The sequence below is a fragment of the Scyliorhinus torazame genome, chromosome 11 (genome assembly GCF_047496885.1).
Source record: "Scyliorhinus torazame isolate Kashiwa2021f chromosome 11, sScyTor2.1, whole genome shotgun sequence".
NCBI lineage: Eukaryota > Metazoa > Chordata > Chondrichthyes > Carcharhiniformes > Scyliorhinidae > Scyliorhinus > Scyliorhinus torazame.
This window is the reverse complement of record NC_092717.1, coordinates 25,873,543-25,892,505: the sequence shown is the minus strand read 5'-3', so window position 1 is coordinate 25,892,505 and position 18,963 is coordinate 25,873,543. Positions and strand designations below refer to the sequence as shown.

The 18,963-nt window shown below is 46.4% G+C and overlaps 1 protein-coding gene across 21 annotated transcripts in view; it reads left to right on the top strand.

Moving 5' to 3' along the window:
* Positions 1–18,963, top strand: part of fam49bb (family with sequence similarity 49 member Bb) — a 275,748-nt gene that overhangs the window by 131,279 nt on the left and 125,506 nt on the right. For 2 of the 21 annotated variants that reach the window (XM_072467057.1, XM_072467044.1), the window contains exon 1: positions 8,533–8,598. The exons of the other annotated variants lie outside the window; for them this stretch is intronic. The gene's annotated coding sequence lies outside the window, so the exon portion shown is untranslated. Of the gene's footprint in view, positions 1–8,532; positions 8,599–18,963 lie in introns of those variants that run through there. 21 annotated transcript variants of the gene reach the window in all.

Genomic DNA, 18,963 nt, shown 5'->3' with positions numbered 1-18,963 from the left:
TGCTGCTGGCCTGCCTTGGTCTGCTTTAAAAGCCAGCTATTTAGCCCAGTGTGCTAAACCAGCCCACAAAGATCACAGAACCCACGGACTGGGTCTGCGTCAAGAAGCCGTCAGGGGAGCTTCGAATCTGCATCGACCCCAAGGATTTAAACCGCAACATCATGAGGGAACATTACCCGATACCAAAACGAGAAGAGTTGACCAGCGAGATGGCTCATGCCAAACTCTTTACGAAGCTGGACGCCTCCAAGGGGTTCTGGCAAATACAGCTGGATGCATCCAGTCGCAAGCTGTGCACATTCTGCTACAACCGGATGCCTTTTGGCATCATCTCTGCCTCAGAGGTATTTCACCGCATCATGGAACAGATGATGGAGGGTATCAAGGGGGTGCGCGTGTATGTTGACGATGTCATAATCTGGTCCACAACTCCTCAAGAACACATTGATCGCCTCAAGCAGGTATTCCACAGAATCCATGAGCATGGCCTCCGACTCAACAGAGCCAAGTGCTCATTCAGTCAATCAGAAATTAAATTCCTTGGTGACCACATCTCGCAGAAAGGCGTGAGGTCAGATGCTGACAAGGTCTCGGCGCTCAACGCCATGAAGACCCCAGAGGACAAGAAGGCGGTCCTCCGCTTTCTAGGGATGGTCAACTTCCTCGGGAAGTTCATTCCCAACATGGCGGCACACACCACAGCCCTCCACCATGTCGACAAAAAGTCGACGGAATTCCAGTGGCTGCCCGCTCATGAGAACGAATGGCGTGAGCTGAGGGCAAAACTCACCACAGCCCTGGTTCTGGCATTCCTCGACCTGACCAAAGAGACCAAAATATACACTGGCACGAGCCAGGATGGTATTGGGGCGGTGCTCCTCCCATGGGATGACTCCTCCTCATGGGCCCCAGTTGCGTATGCCTCCAGAGCCATGACGCCCACTGACCAACGGTACGCTCAGATTGAGAAGGAATGCCTGGGCCTCCTAACGGAAATCAACAAATTTCACAACTGTGTGTGTGGCCTCCCAAAATTCATGGTTGAGACGGACCACAGGCCATTAGTCCACATAATCCAGAAGGATTTGAATGACATGACGCCTCGGTTACAACGACTCCTTCTCAAGCTACGCCGCTATGACTTGAACTTGTCTACACACCAGGTAAAGAACTCAGTGTTGCAGATGCCCTTTCCAGGTCTATCACCACACCGTGTGAACAAACTGACTTTGTCTGCCAAATCGATGTGCAGGTGCAATTGTGTGCCTCCAACCTTCCGGCCACTGATGAGAGGGTCATCTAAATTTGTGAGGAAACGGCCAAGGATCCTCTGTTACAGCGTGTGATGCAGCACCTCACGAATGGCTGGCAGAAGGGACAGTGTCCCCAGTTTTACAACGTCAAGGACGACCTGACGGTGGTGGACGGCATCCTCATGAAGCTCGATAGGGTTGTGATTCCGCAGCGCATACGAGCTATGGTGCTCGGCCAACTCCATGAGGGTCACCTGGGGGTCGAGAAATGTCGACGCAGAGCTCGAGAGGCAGTCTATTGGCCGGGCATCAGCCATGACATTGCCAACACGGTCCTCAACTGCCCCACATGTCAGAAATTTCAGCCAGCTCAACCCAAAGAAACTCTGCAGCAACATGAGATAGTGACCTCCCCATGGTCCAAAGTCGGTGTCGACCTTTTCCACGCCAAGGGGCGTGACTATGTCCTCCTGGTCAACTACTACTTCAATTACCCAGAAGTGGTGAAACTGTCCGACCTCACGTGATTAAAGCACGCAAAGAAACGTTTGCCAGGTATGTGATACGGTTCACGGTGATGAGTGACAACGGTCCCTGTTTTTACAGCCAGGAATGGTCTGATTTTGCCCACCTATACAACTTTTGTCACGTAACCTCCAGCCCCCACTAACCACAGTCAAACGGGAAGGCCGAAAAAGGGGTCCATATCGTCAAGAGATTACTATGCAAGGCTGCAGACTCAGGCTCCGACTTCAACCTGGCGCTGCTGGCATACAGAGCATCCCCGCTGTCCACTGGGTTGTCCCCCGCGCAGATGCTCATGAACCGCACTCTGCGAACCACGGTTCCAGCCATCCATGTTCCAGACCTTGACCACCTCACGGTCATGCAAAAGATGCAGCAGTCTCGGGCCCAACAGAAATCAGCATACGACACTCATGCCAGGGATCTTCCCGAGCTGGTCCCAACTGATCGTGTTCATGTGCAGTTGCCTGACGGCGGCTGGTCCACTACAGCTGTGGTGGTCAAGCAAGTGGCCCCGAGATCGTTCCTCGTCCGCATGGCTGATGGCTCCTTCCTACGACGCAACAGACGGGTGCTGCACAGAGTTCCACGCCCGCCACCTAACCATGATGTCCCGTCTCACACAATGCTTCCTCCGGACGTGCCCTACCACGAGGCCACCGATCTACCAGCAATCCTGCCGACCTCTGCGACAACGGCATTGGCGGCGGTCCCGCCTATCCAAGTGCAGGCGGCCCCTGATCCACCCTTGATGCGGTCAACCAGAATTCGTCACCCGCCACCAAGACTAAACGTATAGACTGAACTTTTGCACAACTGTGTTACCTTATCATTTTGACCTCTGTAAATATCATTTTTTGCCGTTTCATCTGCCCTGTATCTGCACTAGCGACACCTTCCTGTGTACATAAGGTCACATTTTAGCACATTCTATATGTAGTCACGCACATAGACACATCCACACGCACATGCATCTTAATATTTATTATTTCAACATACACAATACAAAACAAAAAAAAAAGGAGGGGAGATGTCACAATATACACCTGTGTATATAATGGGGTGCAGACAGGCAGCGATTGACACACAGGATGACCAGTAAGCACACAGAACAGAGCAGCCAATCACCAGACAGGACACGACCACTATAAAGCCAGAGGGCACAAGTTTTCCCACTCTCTCTCAGGACCCAGCCTCTGAGACAGTCAGAGTTAGTGAGCTGGCCAGTGCAAACACCATGTGGTAGCTAGTAAGTCTGGTTAGGCTAGTATCAGGTCTCCAGTCAACCCACAGTTAAACATGTATAATAGTTTAGATGTTAAATAAAATCGTGTTGTATCTTATCAAGTAGAGGGAGGTCTGTCTCTCGCTACACATCAAGTGCAGTTCACATCGACCCAGCCTACCCAATACATCAGTTACTATACCAAATATACCTCAATAAAATGTTTATTAAAAAAAAAAATCTTTCCGAACAACCTAACTTACAACATGCTATAGTACTTGGATAGTTCATGACACTAGGAATTCAATTTTTTGAAAACGTACCTTTCCTTTGGAGTAAGCCTATTAAAGCATTAAAGGTGTTTGTTGTGCAATTATGAGCAAAAAATGATTAATATAACAGACCCGCGCAAAAAAACATTGGATAATTTAGAATAGATTAATCAGCTCAGTACAATTCAACAAATCAGGCTTCTGGGGGGGTGGTGAGAGAAGCACTTAATCAGTAATTTATTGGCATAGAAATAAATAAGGAAAGTTGTCTGTGAACAAACCTTATTTATATAACTGTTCAGTGGGATAATCCATATATAACATTTACAGCAGGGGTTCTCATGGTTTTTGGTTTTGAGGCTCCCCCTTATAAAACTTCCATGGACCGGTATAACACAGTACAAGTATTTTTTCTGTATTTAAAAAAAGTTATACAATTACACATTAAGGAAAACAAAAACAATAAATGTAAAATTTGTGGCTGAATTCTGTTAGAATATGAAGTATCTTCGAGCATAGCATCGGCAATGTTCATCCTGACTCCGTACTTAGATTTTATTGATGTTATTGCAGAAAATCTGCATAAATAATTTGTACTAAATAGGTCAATCCTTTTAGGGATGAGAGGTCAGAGGGGTCACATGACTGGTAACTGTGCTAACTCTGGTTGCTTATCAGCAGTTAGCAAGATCAGGGAGTTCAATTGATGCTGTTGGGAGAAGCACCCAGGCGGTCGTGGCCCCTTTGAAACTTTTTTGTGGATGTCTGGTTGAGAAACCACTGTTTTAGAGCATCTCTCCACTCATGGTCTCTCAATATATTTATTCACGTTAGTTTTTTAAATCGCTCCTTAAATCTCCTGGTCCCCACTATCCTACCCCCAACCCTTCATCTCCTGTGCTACCTATAACCTAAAAAAAACCTGATTTGTCAAACACTATTTGTGTTTCATAAATCCATGTTGACTCTGCTCATGCGTATTATGATTTTCTAAGTGCTTTGTTATCACAACCCTGATAATAGATTTTAGCATTTTCTCCCCTCCCAATGTTAGTCTCTCCCCCACGCCCCCTTTTTTGTTAAAATTTCAGGGTTATGCTTTCTCTTTTCTATACAAATAGACCATTCCAGGACCTAGGGAATTCTGAAAGCCTGTAACCAACTCTATAAAACCCTGTGATGTAGACCATTAGGTCTAGGGGAGTTGTTTGCTTTTCAGTCCCATTAATTTCTCCAGTGCTATTATATGCTGATGTTAATTTTGTTAAGTTCCTTATTTTTAATTAGTCCTTTGATTCTCCACTAAATCAACTCCAATCATTCACAACACCCTCCATCGCAAATTTGTTTACCCGCGTGAATGTAGTTGTACACTTAATCATAGTTCAAGGCCCTAAAACGTCACTCCTCTGCAATTTAGAATGTTGAACTCTTACCTTTCCCACATCGTTCCCATGTAAAAAGTGATACAGTCGCTCTGCAGATGTGCAAGTTCGCCATTTGTGATTTCACATTTTGTGAGAATTCGCAGGAACAGAACTCCTGCAAAAGGTGGGAGTTGACTGTATTTCTGAAATGTTTTTGTGTCCTCTATCGTGAAAACAGATTAAGAAGTATATGTTTAATGTTTCTGCCATTTCCTCATTCTCCATTATAATTTCTCATGTTTGTACCTCTAAGGGAACCACATTTACTCTTGCTACTCTCTTTTTACATAACCATAGAAGCTTTTACAATTTGTTTTTATGTCTCCAGCTAGTTACTCGCATATCCTAATTTTTTTGTGATCTTTGCTGAATTTTAAAACCCTGGCAACTCTTGCAACACTTTTTAGCAGCATTTTTAAGCCTTTTCCTTTAACCTAGTACTACCTTTGATTTTCTTCTTATCCATATTTGAAATACCTTTCCTGTGTTTTTTAAAATAATTTAAGGAAATGTATAATCATTACAAATTGTGATTTATTTTTTAAATATTTGCCATGCCCAAGCTAATATCCTTTCTCACTATTGTCTTTATTCCATCCTTTAATATTGGGGCAATCCCCATTCTTTTCCATTTTGACTATCCTTTCTAAGGTCAAGTGCAATCCAGAAGCTCGTTGGGGAGAATATTTAATTCCTAATCCTGATAACTCCACAACCACATCTCTAAAAGCTATTTGATCAAGCACATCAAGTTTTCTTTGGGTTATTAATTTTTTTTTTGTTATTAATATTTCTTGAATTTAAATATCGTACGTTTAGCTTTAATTATTTTGGGATTTTTTTTCTCTGAGGCCATCCTAACCACTAATTCCATAATATCTTTAAAGTTCTTTATTCCTTCTTGACACACTTTGCCGATTTTTTTACCAAATTGCAAAACTGCACTACAGCATTGACATTTCTCTTGTTGCTTTTATATTTAATATTTCCTGAATCCTCCCAGGCCGATTTCCACCAACCTTTTGTTAGTTTAAAGCATTGTCGAACATTGCTTTCTGGCCTCAAGGAAAGCCAGATTGTGGTTGAGTACTTTAGTTGATGATTGTACCTGTAACGCCAAAGCAGAAATCAACCCTTGGAGGACGAGAGAATTTGAAATGATAATGTTTTTGGAAAACAGATCCTGAGTCATCAGAAATCTGATCAGTCATACAAGCTCAGCTATAATTTTCCCATATCATATTGAATCAGAATTGTTGTTGTAAAGTGTTATTGAAATTAAGATAATTTAATGAGAAATTCCCTATGCAAACATTCTCTTCCTGCACATTTGAAAGCATTGTCACCTCTCCACCTCACCCCCAATCAGTTCATTTCGTCCATGTTGGCGATGACCACTGCAGTCTTCCAGTATAAGATCTACTGAAGGAACTGTTGAATTAAAATTTTACTTCTTAGGGCGGCACGGTGGCGCAGTGGTTGGCATTGCTGCCTCACGGCGCCAAGGACTCGGGTTCAATCCCAGCCCCGGGTCACTGTCGGTGTGGAGTTTGTACATTCTCCCCATGTCTGCGTGGATCTCATCCCCACAACCCAAAGATGTGCAGGCTAGGTGGATTGGCCACACTAAATTGCCCCTTAATTAGAAAACAAAGAATTGGGTTCTCTTTAAGTTTAAAAAAAAAATGTTGCTTCTCAAAAGAAAGGAGGAATCACTTCATTACCATTTGAAGTGACAGGTGGACGCAAATAGAGTCATAGAAGCCTATACAGACAAAAAAGACTCTGACCCATCGCGTCTGCATCAGTCAAAAACAACTCACTAACTATTCTAATATTTTCCATTTTCCAGCACTTGGCCCATAGCCTTGTTTGTATACATTGGCACTGCAAGTGCAAATCTAAATACTTCTTAAAAGTTATAAGGGTCTCTGCTTCCACCACCCGTTCAGGCAGTGAGTGCCAGACTTCCACTACCCTCACTTGAAAATGTTTTCCTCACAACCCCTCTAAACCTCCTGCCCACGACCGTAAAGTTATGCCCCCATGTCATTGATCCCTCCACCAAGGGGAAAAGTTTCTTCCTGTCTACTCTATCAGTGTCTCTCAAAATGTTATGTATCTCAATCATGTTCCCCCTCATAGTCTACAGTTGTGTTTATGTGTGTGTGTGTGAGGTCTATGTGGATACAACTAAGCAATTATAAAGGTGCAAAGGCTCTAATGGAAGTTACGTACAGGTCCCCTAGCAGTAGTCAGGATGTGGGGCAGAACATAAATCAGGAGATACAAAAGGCATACAAGAAAGGCAATATGACAATAATCATGGGGACCTTAACGTGCAGGTGGGCTGGGAAAAGAAGGTTCGTAGTGGGAAAAGGAATTTGTGGAATGTCTTTAAGATGGTTTATTGGACAAGGTGACTTACAGGAGGCTGCTAAATAAGATAAGAACCAATAGGGGCAAGGCACTGGCATGGATAGAGGATTGGCTGACTGGCAGAAGGCAGAGTGTGAGATAAAGGGGTCTTTTTCAAGATTGCAGCCGGTGACTAGTGGTGTTCCAAAGGGGTCAGTGTTGGGACCACAACTGTTCATGATATACATTAACTATCTGGGAGAAGGAACTGTTGCTAAGCTTGCAGATGATACAAAGACATATAGAGGGACAAGTAGTGTTGAGGACGCAGGGAGGCTGCAGAAGGACTTGGACAGGCTAGGAGTGGGCAAAAAATTAACAAATGTAATGTAATGTGGGTAAGTATGTGGTTATGCACTTTGGCAGGAAGAGTAGAAGCATAGATTATTTTCTAAATGGGGAAAGGCTTTGGAAACCTGAAGCACAAAGGGATTTAGGAGTCCTCGTTCAGGATTCTCTTAATTTTAACATACAGGTTCAGTTGGCAGTTAGAATGGCAAATGCAATCTTAGCATTTATTTTGAGAGGGTTAGAACACAAGAGTGGGGATGTACTGCTGAGGCTGTATAAGACTTTGGTCAGATGCCATTTGGAATATTGTGAGCAGTTTTGAGCCCGAAGGAAGGATGTGCTGGCCTTGGAGGGGGACCAGAGGAGGTTCATAAGAATGATCTCGGGAATGGAGAGCAGTTGAGGACTCTTGAGTCTATATTCAATGGAGTTTAGAAGGGGGGGGGGCTCATTAAAACTTGCAGAATACTGAGAGGCCTAAATAGAGCGGACGTGAAGAAGATGTTTCCATTAGAAGAAGAGACTAGAATCTGAGGACCTCAGACTGAAGGGACGATCCTTTAAAACTGAGTTGAGGAGGAATTTCTTAAGCTAGAGGGTGGTGAATCTGTGGAACTCTTTGCCACAGAAGGCTGTGGAGACCAAGTCGCTGAGTGTCTTTAAGACCGAGATAGATAGGTTCTTGATTAATAAGGGGATCAGGTTTATGGGGAGAAGGCAGGAAAATGGGGATGAGAAACATATCAGCCATGATCGAATCACTACGCAGACTCGACGGGCCAAATTCTTTTCCTATTTCTTATGTACTTATCTAGTGTACATTTATATATTCAGTGAGAAATTCTGAAAACCAAATGTGTGATCTGCTGGAGCTATTTCACTGTAAGTCTTTTAATCCCAGTGAAGTGCCAGGGTATTATAGACCTCATTCCACTTGGTGGAGCGTAAAGAGCTGGCCAGATGCCTGGAACACAACCAGTTGATGACTTTGCTGACACTGATAATGTCAATATTCTGATCATTTGCTTTTTTGGTGTCCCTAACTCTTAAAACATTTGGAGAAAGACCATTTATAAAATAGTATCAGCTTATGTTAAATTCTCTGCAATGCTGTCTTTCAGAGCTAAATTCTGCTATGTGAGAGGGACATGTTATGATCCTTGCCTACTGACAGGTTGTGTCTGAAGGTGAGTGTATGAAGGCAACTTGTGGAAGAAAGATCCCAGTTTGTTCCAACTGGAGCCACCAAAACCCACCTTCATAAGGTTTTTATCTGGTGCTACCAAACTAAGCATTGATAGTAGTAGCAAAACTAAATACCTGTGTGCACTTTTTTCCTGTGATTTGGCCAACACAGACCTCCAGTCCTGTTAGTACCTTTGAGTTAATTGCACATTCAAAGATGGTTTGAAAATGTTTTGCAATTTCTAAGCAACTGCGCATGTCCAAATGTTGCTGCTAAATATCTGATGGTGAGGAGCAGCAAATGGGTGTTTAGAACACTGATTCTAAAGACAAGCTAAAGTTGTGTAGGCATCATAAAAACAGAATGTCTAATTGCATGCCTTAATCACTAAAGCATAGAGATCATGGTGTTAGCAATGTTGAAATCTGATTTAGTGTGCTGAGCAATCAAGTACAGTACTTCTAGCTTGTTCAGTGATATGGTGAGCAGTTGATCCTTTAAAAAAATAAGTAGTTAAATCCAATAAATTTAAGCATGTTAGGAGACCATTTTAGATTCCTGTGCCAGTGCTAAGTTTGCACCAGAGCTATCTACTGTAGTTCTGATTTTCTGCTCTTTTCTTATAGCCACCTATTTTTCTTCAAGTGTTTATCTACCTAAATATTTTTAACAAAAGTGGGTTGCAATGACTTCAATGGTAATGTATTTACTAATTCTTTATATGGAAGCCTCACACATTTTCTTGGTGCTGCTGCTAAGACTATTACGTTTATTTTTCCTCTAAACGGATTCACTGACTAACGGAAAGAAATGTTGGGGGCGATTCTCCAATATTGGGCCCAAGAGTTTGCGCCGTCGTGAACGCCGTCGCGTTTCATGACGGCACGAACCGGGCCCGGTTACGTACGATTCTGGCCCCCTTGGGGGCCCGCACGGCGCTGGAGAAGTTCACGTCGCTCCGTCCTCCTTACGCTGCGCCAAATGGGTGCTGTGCCAACCCGCGCATGCGCTGTTTGGCCGCACCAACCTGCGCATGCGTGGGAGATGTCTTTTGCGCGGCGGCCCCGACCAACATGGGGTCAGTGTTCAGGGGCCGGCTACACCAGGAAGTAGGCCCGGGGGTGGGAGAGGCCGGCCCGCCGATCGGTGGGCCCCGATTGCGGGCCAGACCCCATCGGAGGCCCCCCCCATCTCCAGTGAAGGAGCCCTCCTCCTCCTCCCCGACAGGCCGACCCCCGACTGTTCCCACAGAGTTCCTGCTGGCAGCGACCAGGGGTGAACGGCGCCGGCGAGATTCTGTCGTATCGGAGCGGCCGCTCGGCCTATCCGGGCCGGAGAATCAGTGGCCCCGCCAATTCCAGCGGCCCGCGGATGGCGCGGTTGCAGCGAATTTCCGGCCTGGCTGGGAGAATCGCCCCCGTTTTACTGCATGTCAAAGATGTTCATAATTTTATCTTTTTTTTGTAGCTCCTCACTATTCCAAAAAATAAATCCCAAATTTTCAAGTTTCTTTTCTTTTTTAAACGCATTTTATTCAAACTTGTATCAAAGTAGGTTACAGGAAATAAACACCCCGGGAAACATTCTTCCCAACAATCAACTATACAGTTTGTCCAGAGTTTTCTCCTCTTTCATCCCCCCCATCTCCCCCCCCCCCCCCCCCCCCCCCCCCCCACCCCTCTGCGACGAACAGCTCCTCAAACACGGTAACAAACATCCCCCACCTTTTCTCAAACTCCCCTGCTGAGCCCCTTAACTCATACTTTACCTTCTCTAACCGCAGGAAGTCATACAGGTCACCCAACCATGCTGCGACCCCCGGTGGCGATGTCGACTGCCACGCCAGCAAAATTTGTCGGCATGCAATCAGAGAGGCGAAGGCCAAGACATCGGCCGTCCTCCTCTCCATGAGCTCCGGATTCTCTGAAAGCCCAAATATCGCCACCAAAGGGTCCGACTCCACTCCCTCCTCCACTATCCTGGCTAAGACCGCGAACACTCCCGCCTAGAATCTTTCCAATTTTTCACAACCCCAAAACATGTGCGCCTGATTCGCTGGCCCCCGCCCACACCTCTCACACTCATCTGCTACCCCCTTAAAGAACCCACTCATTCTCGCCCGAGTCATATGTACCCTGTGCACCACCTTAAACTATATCAGGCTCAGCCTTGCACAAAAGGAGGTCCCGTTTACCCTTCGCAGTGCCTCACTCCATACACCCCAATTGATCTCTATTCCCAACTCCACTTCCCATTTCTCCTTGATCTTCACCACCCGCTCGCCTCCCTGCTCTCCCAGCCACTTATATATATCCCCAATTCTTCCCTCCCCTTCCACATCCAGAAGCAGCAGTCGCTCCAGCAGGGTGTATCCTGGCAATCTAGGGAACCCATTCCAGACCTTTCGTGCAAAGTCCCTAACCTGTAGATACCTGAACTCACTGCCTCGGTAGCTCTACCCTCTCCCTTAGCTCCTCCAGACGGGCGAACCTTCCTCCAAATACAAATCCCTCACCTTGACCAGCCCCACTTCCCTCCACCTCCTGTATACACTATCTCCCCGGCTCAAACCCATGATTCTCGCACAGCGGCGTTAGCACCGACATCCCTTCCACCCTAAAATGCCTCCTCAGCTGATTCCATATCTTCACCGTGGACTGCACCACTTGTCTCCCTGAATACCTACCCGGAGCCATTGGCAATGCTGCCGTCACCATAGCCCTCAAACTAGACCCCTTACAAGATTCCTCCTCCATCCTAACCCACTCTACCCCTTCTCCTTCCCACCACCGCCACACTCGTCGCCCAATAATGCTGAAGCACGTTTGGCAACACCAACTTGCTGCCTCTGCCTCTGTAGCAGGGTCCTCCCCATCCTCAGCACCTTCCCCGCCCATACAAAGTCAGAGATGATTGTGTCCACTTTCCGAAAAAAGGTCTTTGGTATAAAGTTCGGGAGAGCCTGAAAGATAAACAAGAACCTCGGCAGAATATTCATTTTCACCACTTGGACCCTCCCCGCCAACGTTAAGTGCAGTGTATCCGACCTCTTAAGATCCTCCCTGGCCTCCTCCACCAGCTTCGTTAAGTTCCACTTATGGAGCCCCGTCCATTCCCTCACTACCTGAATCCCGAAGTACCTAAACCTATCCCTCGCTACCGTAAATGGCAACCCCCCTAAATTAGCCCGCTGTGCCAGCTCATTCAACGGGAATACCTCGCTTTACTCGACATTCAGCTTGTACCCTGAGAACCCTCCAAACCTCCCCAACAGGCCCATAATCCTTCCCATACTCTCCAACGGATCCGAAACATACAGCAAGAGGTCGTCGGCATAGAGCGACACCCGATGCTCCCTTTGTCCCCTCATTATCCCGTGTCACTCTGCCGACCCCCTGAGAGCCATCGTTAATGGCTCTCTGGCCAGTGCAAACTGTATCGGTGACAGCGGGCACCCCTGCCTCGTACCCCTGTGTAAGTCAAAGCTTTGTGAGCTCATATCATTCGTCCTCACCCTTGCTCTTGGCGCCACATACAGCAACCGCACCCATGCCACAAATCTCGGCCCAAACCCAAACCTTCCCAAAACTTCAAACAAGTACCGCCACTCCACCCGATCAAATGCTTTCTCCGCGTCCATGGACACCACCACCTCCGGTACCGGAGCTCTCGACGGATTCTTCACCACATTCAACAGCCGTCTTATATTACTCGCGAGCTGCCTGCCCTTCAGGAAGCCTGTTTGATCGTCTGCAACCACCCCCGGGACACAATCCTCCACCCTCCCCGGCAACAACTTTGCCAACACTTCCACATCCGTGTTCAATAGTGATATGGGTCTCTGACCCATATTCCAACAGATCCTTCCCTTTTTTGGGGATTAGTGTGATTACTGTCTGCTTCGTCGTCTGCGGCAACTCCCCCTTCTCCAATTCATTAAACGCCCCCAACAGATGTGCTGCCAGGTCTGCTGCAAATTCCTTATAAAATTCTGGCGGGTACCCATCCGGCCCAGAGGCCTTCCCCGACTTCATACCCTTGATACTATCCAGTACCTCCCTCAGCCCCAGGGGCTCCTCCAATGCCTGCCTCTTTGCTTCCTCCACCTGGGGAAATTCCAGCTCGTCCAGAAACCACCCCATGTCCCCCTCCTCTCCTCCTGGGTCTTGCTCATAAAGTCCCTGGTAATTCCCTCTAAATGCCTCATTTATCTTCTCTGGCTCTGACACCACATCCCCAGCCCCAGTCCGGATCTTCAATATTTCCCTGGGTGCAGCCTGCCTCCGCAGCTGGTGGGCTAGCATGCGGCTCGCCTTCTCCCCATACTCGTATTGCACCCCTCTTGCCCTACGCAGTTGCCCTACCGCCCTCCCTGTTGTCAGCCTGTCAAATTGCCCCAGCAACTTTTTCCTCCTCGCCAATCCCTCCACGGTGGGCACCCTCGAATATTCCCTGTCCACCTCCACTATCTCGCTCACTAGAGGGTCATATTCGCTCGAACCGTAAATTAGATAATTTCTCCCCGGACCACTGCCTTCAGTGCTCCCCAAAAAATGCCCGCCGACACCTCCCCATTCTGATTGAACCCCACATAATCCCTAATCGCCAACCGCACCTTATCACAAAAACCTCCATCCGCCAACAACCCCGAGTCAAACCTCCACCCCGGACTCTGCTTTCGCCCCGTACCGAACTGAATATCCAGCCAGTGGGGTGCATGGTCCGAGATAACTATCCCTGCATACTCTGCCCCCTCCACCCCAATCAAAATCTCCCGACTCACTACAAAGTAATCAATCCTCAAATACACCTTATAGACGTGTGACAAGAAGGAATACTCCCCCCTGGGTTCTTAAAGCGCCATGGATCCACCATACCCATCCTATCCATAAACCCCCCCAGCTCCCTTGCCATTCGTACCCCACCCATCGACCTGGGGCTCGATCTATCCACCCTCGGCTCCAGGGCACAGTTAAAATCTCCTCCCATGATCAACTGATACGTGGCCAAATCCGGGATTACATAAGAACATAAGAACTAGGAGCAGGAGTAGGCCATCTGGCCCATCGAGCCTGCTCCACCATTCAATGAGATCATGGCTGATCTTTTGTGGACTCAGCTCCACTTTCCGGCCCGAACACCATACCCCTTAATCCCTTTATTCTTCAAAAAACTATCTATCTTTATCTTAAAAACATTTAATGAAGGAGCCTCTACTGCTTCACTGGGCAAGGAATTCCATAGATTCACAATCCTTTGGGTGAAGAAGTTCCTCCTAAACTCAGTCCTAAATCTACTTCCCCTTATTTTGAGGCTATGCCCCCTAGTTCTGCTTTCACCCACCAGTGGAAACAACCTGCCCGCATCTATCCTATCTATTCCCTTCATAATCTTATATGTTTCTATAAGATCCCCCCTCATCCTTCTAAATTCCAACGAGTACAGTCCCAGTCCACTCAACCTCTCCTCGTAATCCAACATCTTCAGCTCTGGGATTAACCTAGTGAATCTCCTCTGCACACCCTCCAGTGCCAGTACGTCCTTTCTCAAGTAAGGAGACCAAAACTGAACACAATACTCCAGGTGTGGCCTCACTAAAACCTTATACAATTGCAGCATAACCTCCCTAGTCTTAAACTCCATCCCTCTAGCAATGAAGGACACAATTCCATTTGCCTTCTTAATCACCTGTTGCACCTGAAAACCAACTTTTTGCGACTCATGCACTAGCACACCCAGGTCTCTCTGCACAGCAGCATGTTTTAATATTTTATCATTTAAATAATAATCCCTTTTGCTGTTATTCCTACCAAAATGGATAACCTCACATTTGTCAACATTGTATTCCATCTGCCAGACCCTAGCCCATTCACTTAGCCTATCCAAATCCCTCTGCAGACTTCCAGTATCCTCTGCACTTTTTGCTTTACCACTTATCTTAGTGTCGCCTGCAAACTTGGACACATTGCCCTTGGTCCCCAACTCCAAATCATCTATGTAAATTGTGAACAGTTGTGGGCCCAACACTGATCCCTGAGGGACACCACTAGCTACTGATTGCCAACCAGAGAAACACCCATTAATCCCCACTCTTTGCTTTTTATTAATTAACCAATCCTCTATCCATGCTACTACTTTCCCCTTAATGCCATGCATCTTTATCTTATGCAACAACCTTTTGTGTGGCACCTTGTCAAAGGCTTTCTGGAAATCCAGATATACCACATCCATTGGCTCCCCGTTATCTACCGCACTGTTAATGTCCTCAAACAATTCCACTAAATTAGTTCGGAACGACCTGCCCTTTATGAACCCATGCTGCGTCTGCCCAATGGGACAATTTCCATCCAGATGCCTCGCTATTTCTTCCTTGATGATAGATTCCAGCATTTTCCCTACTACCGAAGTTAAGCTCACTGGCCTATAATTACCCGCTTTCTGCCTACCTCCTTTTTTAAACAGTGGTGTCACGTTTGCTAATTTCCAATCCGCCGGGCCCACCCTAGAGTCTAGTGAATTTTGGTAAATTATCACTAGTGCATTTGCAATTTCCCTAGCCATCTCTTTTAGCACTCTGGGATGCATTCCATCAGGTCCAGGAGACTTGTCTACCTTTAGCCCCATTAGCTTGCCCATCACTACCTCCTTGGTGATAACAATCCTCTCAAGGTCCTCACCTGTCATAGCCTCATTTCCATCAGTCACTGGCATGTTATTTGTGTCTTCCACTGACCGACCCAAAAAACCTGTTCAGTTCCTCAGCCATTTTCTCATCTCCCATTATTAAATCTCCCTTCTCATCCTCTAAAGGACCAATATTTACCTTAGCCACTTTTTTGTTTTATGTATTTGTAGACACTTTTACTATCTGTTTTTATATTCTGAGCAAGTTTACTCTCATAATCTATCTTACTCTTCTGTATAGCTTTTTTAGTAGCTTTCTGGTGCCCCCTAAAGATTTCCCAGTCCTCTAGTCTCCCACTGATCTTTGCTACTTTGTATGTTTTTTTCCTTCAATTTGATACTCTCCCTTATTTCCTTAGATATCCACGGTCGATTTTCCCTCTTTTTACCGTCCTTCCTTTTTGTTGGTATAAACCCTTGCTGAGCACTGTGAAAAATCACTTGGAAGGTTCTCCACTGTTCCTCAACTGTTTCACTATAAAGTCTTTGCTCCCAGTCTACCTTAGCTAGTTCCTCTCTCATCCCATTGCAATCTCCTTTGTTTAAGCACAAAACACTAGTGCTTGATTTTACCTTCTCACCCTCCATCTGTATTTTAAATTCCACCATATTGTGATTGCTCCTTCCGAGCGAATCCCTAACTATGAGATCCTGAATCAATCCTGTCTCATTACACAGGACCAGATCTAGGACCGCTTGTTCCCTCGTACGTTCCATTACATACTGTTCTAGGAAACTATCGCGGACACATTCTATAAACTCCTCCTCAAGGCTGCCTTGACCGACCTGGTTAAACCAATCAACATGTAGATTAAAATCTCCCATGACTCACCAGGACCTTTTTTAATAAAATAGATAGGAGCATCACGAGCTTTGTGTGGGCAGGGAAAGTTCCGAGAGTAAGGAGGGGGTTCCTTCAGCGTAGTAGGGATAGAGGAGGACTGGCGAACTTGGGAGATTATTATTGGGCCGCCAATGTGGCAATGATATGTAGATGGATGATGGAGGGTGAGGGAGCGGCGTGGAAAAGACTGGAGAGAAAGTCCTGTAAAGGGACGAGTTTAGAGGCGCTGGTGACGGCACCGCTACCGCTCTCACCTAAAAAGTTTACCACGAACCCGGTGGTGGCGGCAACATTGAATATCTGGGGACAGTGGAGGCGACAGAGAGGGGTGCGGGGAGCCCTGGTGGGGTCCCCTATCAGGAACAACCATAGGTTCGCCCCAGGAAGAATGGATGGAGGATTTCAGAGCTGGTACCAGTTGGGAATTAGGAAGGTGGGAAATTTATTTACAGATGGGACTTTTGCGAGCTTGGGAGCATTGGAGGAAAAGTATAAGTTACCCCGGGGAAATTTCTTGAGATATATGCAGGTGAGGGCATTTACTAGACAACAGGTGAGGGAATTTCCATTGCTCCCGACACAGGGGATACAGGACAGGGTGCTTTCAGGGGTGTGGGTCGGAGAGGGCAAGGTGTCAGAGATTTACAGAGAGATGAGGGAAGAGGGGGAGGAGTCGGTGGGAGAACTAAAGGGAAAGTGGGAAGAAGAATTAGGGGAGGAGTTAGAAGAGGGTATGTGGGCTGATGCCCTAAGCAGGGTAAACTCCTCTTCCTCATGCGCCAGGCTTAGCCTGATTCAATTTAAGGTGCTACATAGAGCACACATAACGGGGGCAAGATTGAGCAGGTTCTTTGGAGTTTAGTTTAATATAGGTCAATAGATAATGGGGTTTTGTTACTTGTGTATTGTTAAAAATTTCTATTTTGTTATCGTTCCGTTTGTTTTGTAAGAGGGAAAAATGTTGTTTAGAAAAAACTTTCAATAAAATATATTTAAAAAAAAAAAAAAAAAAATCCCCCATGATAACTGCCGTACCATTTCTACATGCATCTGTTATTTCTTTGTTTATTGCCTGCCCCACCATAATGTTACTATTTGGTGGCCTATAGATTACTCCTATCAGTGACTTTTTCACCTTACTGTTCCTGATTTCCACCCAAATGGATTCAACCTTATCCTCCATAGCACCGATGTCATCCCTTACTGTTGCCCGGATGTCATCCTTAAATAACAGAGCTACACCACCTCCCTTACCATCCACTCTGTCCTTCCGAAAAGTTTGATACCCTCGGATATTTAACTCCCAGTCGTGACCATCCTTTAACCATGTTTCAGTAATGGCCACTAAATCATAGTCATTCACGATGATTTGCGCCATCAACTCATTTACATTATACCGAATACTACAAGCATTCAGGTAAAGTACACTTATGTTGGCTTTTTTAACCTCTGTTCTGAATCTTAACACCTCGATCAGTAACCTCTCCTAAGTTATATTTCCTCTTAATCTTTCTCCTAATTTTCCTTGTCGTCGAACCCATATCTTCATGTAACAACCTGCCGTGTCGCTTACCATTAATGTTTTCACTTCCCGTTTTATTTCTTTTAGTATTCCTGGTCCTATTCACTGAGCTCCCCTCAGTCACTGTACCTTGTACTGTCGCCCTTTTTGATTTTTGACTATGGCTTCTCTGCCTTACACTTTCCCCCTTACTGCCTTTTATTTCTGTCCCTGTTTTACTACCTTCCAACTTCCTGCATCGGTTCCCATCCCCCTGCCACATTAGTTTAAACTCTCCCCAACAGCTCTAGCAAACACACCCCCTAGGACATCGGTTCCAGTCCTGCCCAGGTGCAGACCGTCCGGTTTGTACTGGTCCCACCTCCCCCAGAACCGGTTCCAATGTCCCAGGAATTTGAATCCCTCCCTCTTTCACCATCTCTCGAGCCACGTATTCAACCTCTCTATCCTGACATTCCTACTCTGACTAGCTCGTGGCACTGGTAGCAATCCTGAGATTACTACCTTTGAGGTCCTACTTTTTAGTTTAACTCCTAGCTCCCTAAATTCAGCTTGTACGACCTCGTCCCATTTTTTACCTATATCGTTGGTGCCTATGTGCACCACGACAGCTGGCTGTTCACCTTCCCCCCCCCCCCCCCCCCAGAATGTCCTGCAGCCACTCCGAGACATCCTTGACCCTTGCACCAGGGAGGCAACATACCATCCTGGAATCTCGATTGCGTCCGCAGACCCGCCTGTCTATTCCCCTTACAATTGAGTCCCCTATCACTATAGCCCTGCCATTCTTCTTCCTGCCCAGCTGCGCAGCAGAGCCAGCCATGGTGCCATGAACCTGGCTGCTGCTGCCTTCCCCTGGTGAGCCATCTCCCTCAACAGTATCCAAAGCGGTATATCTGTTTTGCAGGGAGATGACCGCAGAGGACACCTGCACTGCCTTCCTACTCTTGCTCTGTCTTTTGGTCACCCATTTACTATCTCCCTCAGTACCTTTCACCTGCGGTGTGACCAACTCGCTAAACGTGCTATCCACGACGTCCTCAGCATCGCGGATGCTCCAAAGTGAGTCCATCCGCAGCTCCAGAGCCATCAAGCGGTCTAACAGGAGCTGCAACTGGACACACTTCTTGCACGTGAAGGAGCCAGGGACAGTGGATGTGTCCCTGAGCTCCCACATCGCACACGAGGAGCATGACACGGGTCTGAGATCTCCTGCCATGTCTTAAACCTTCGGTTAACTTCAACAACTACAATTTCAACAAAAACAAAGAAAAAATAAATAAATATACCAATGAAAAGAAACAGAAAAACAGAAA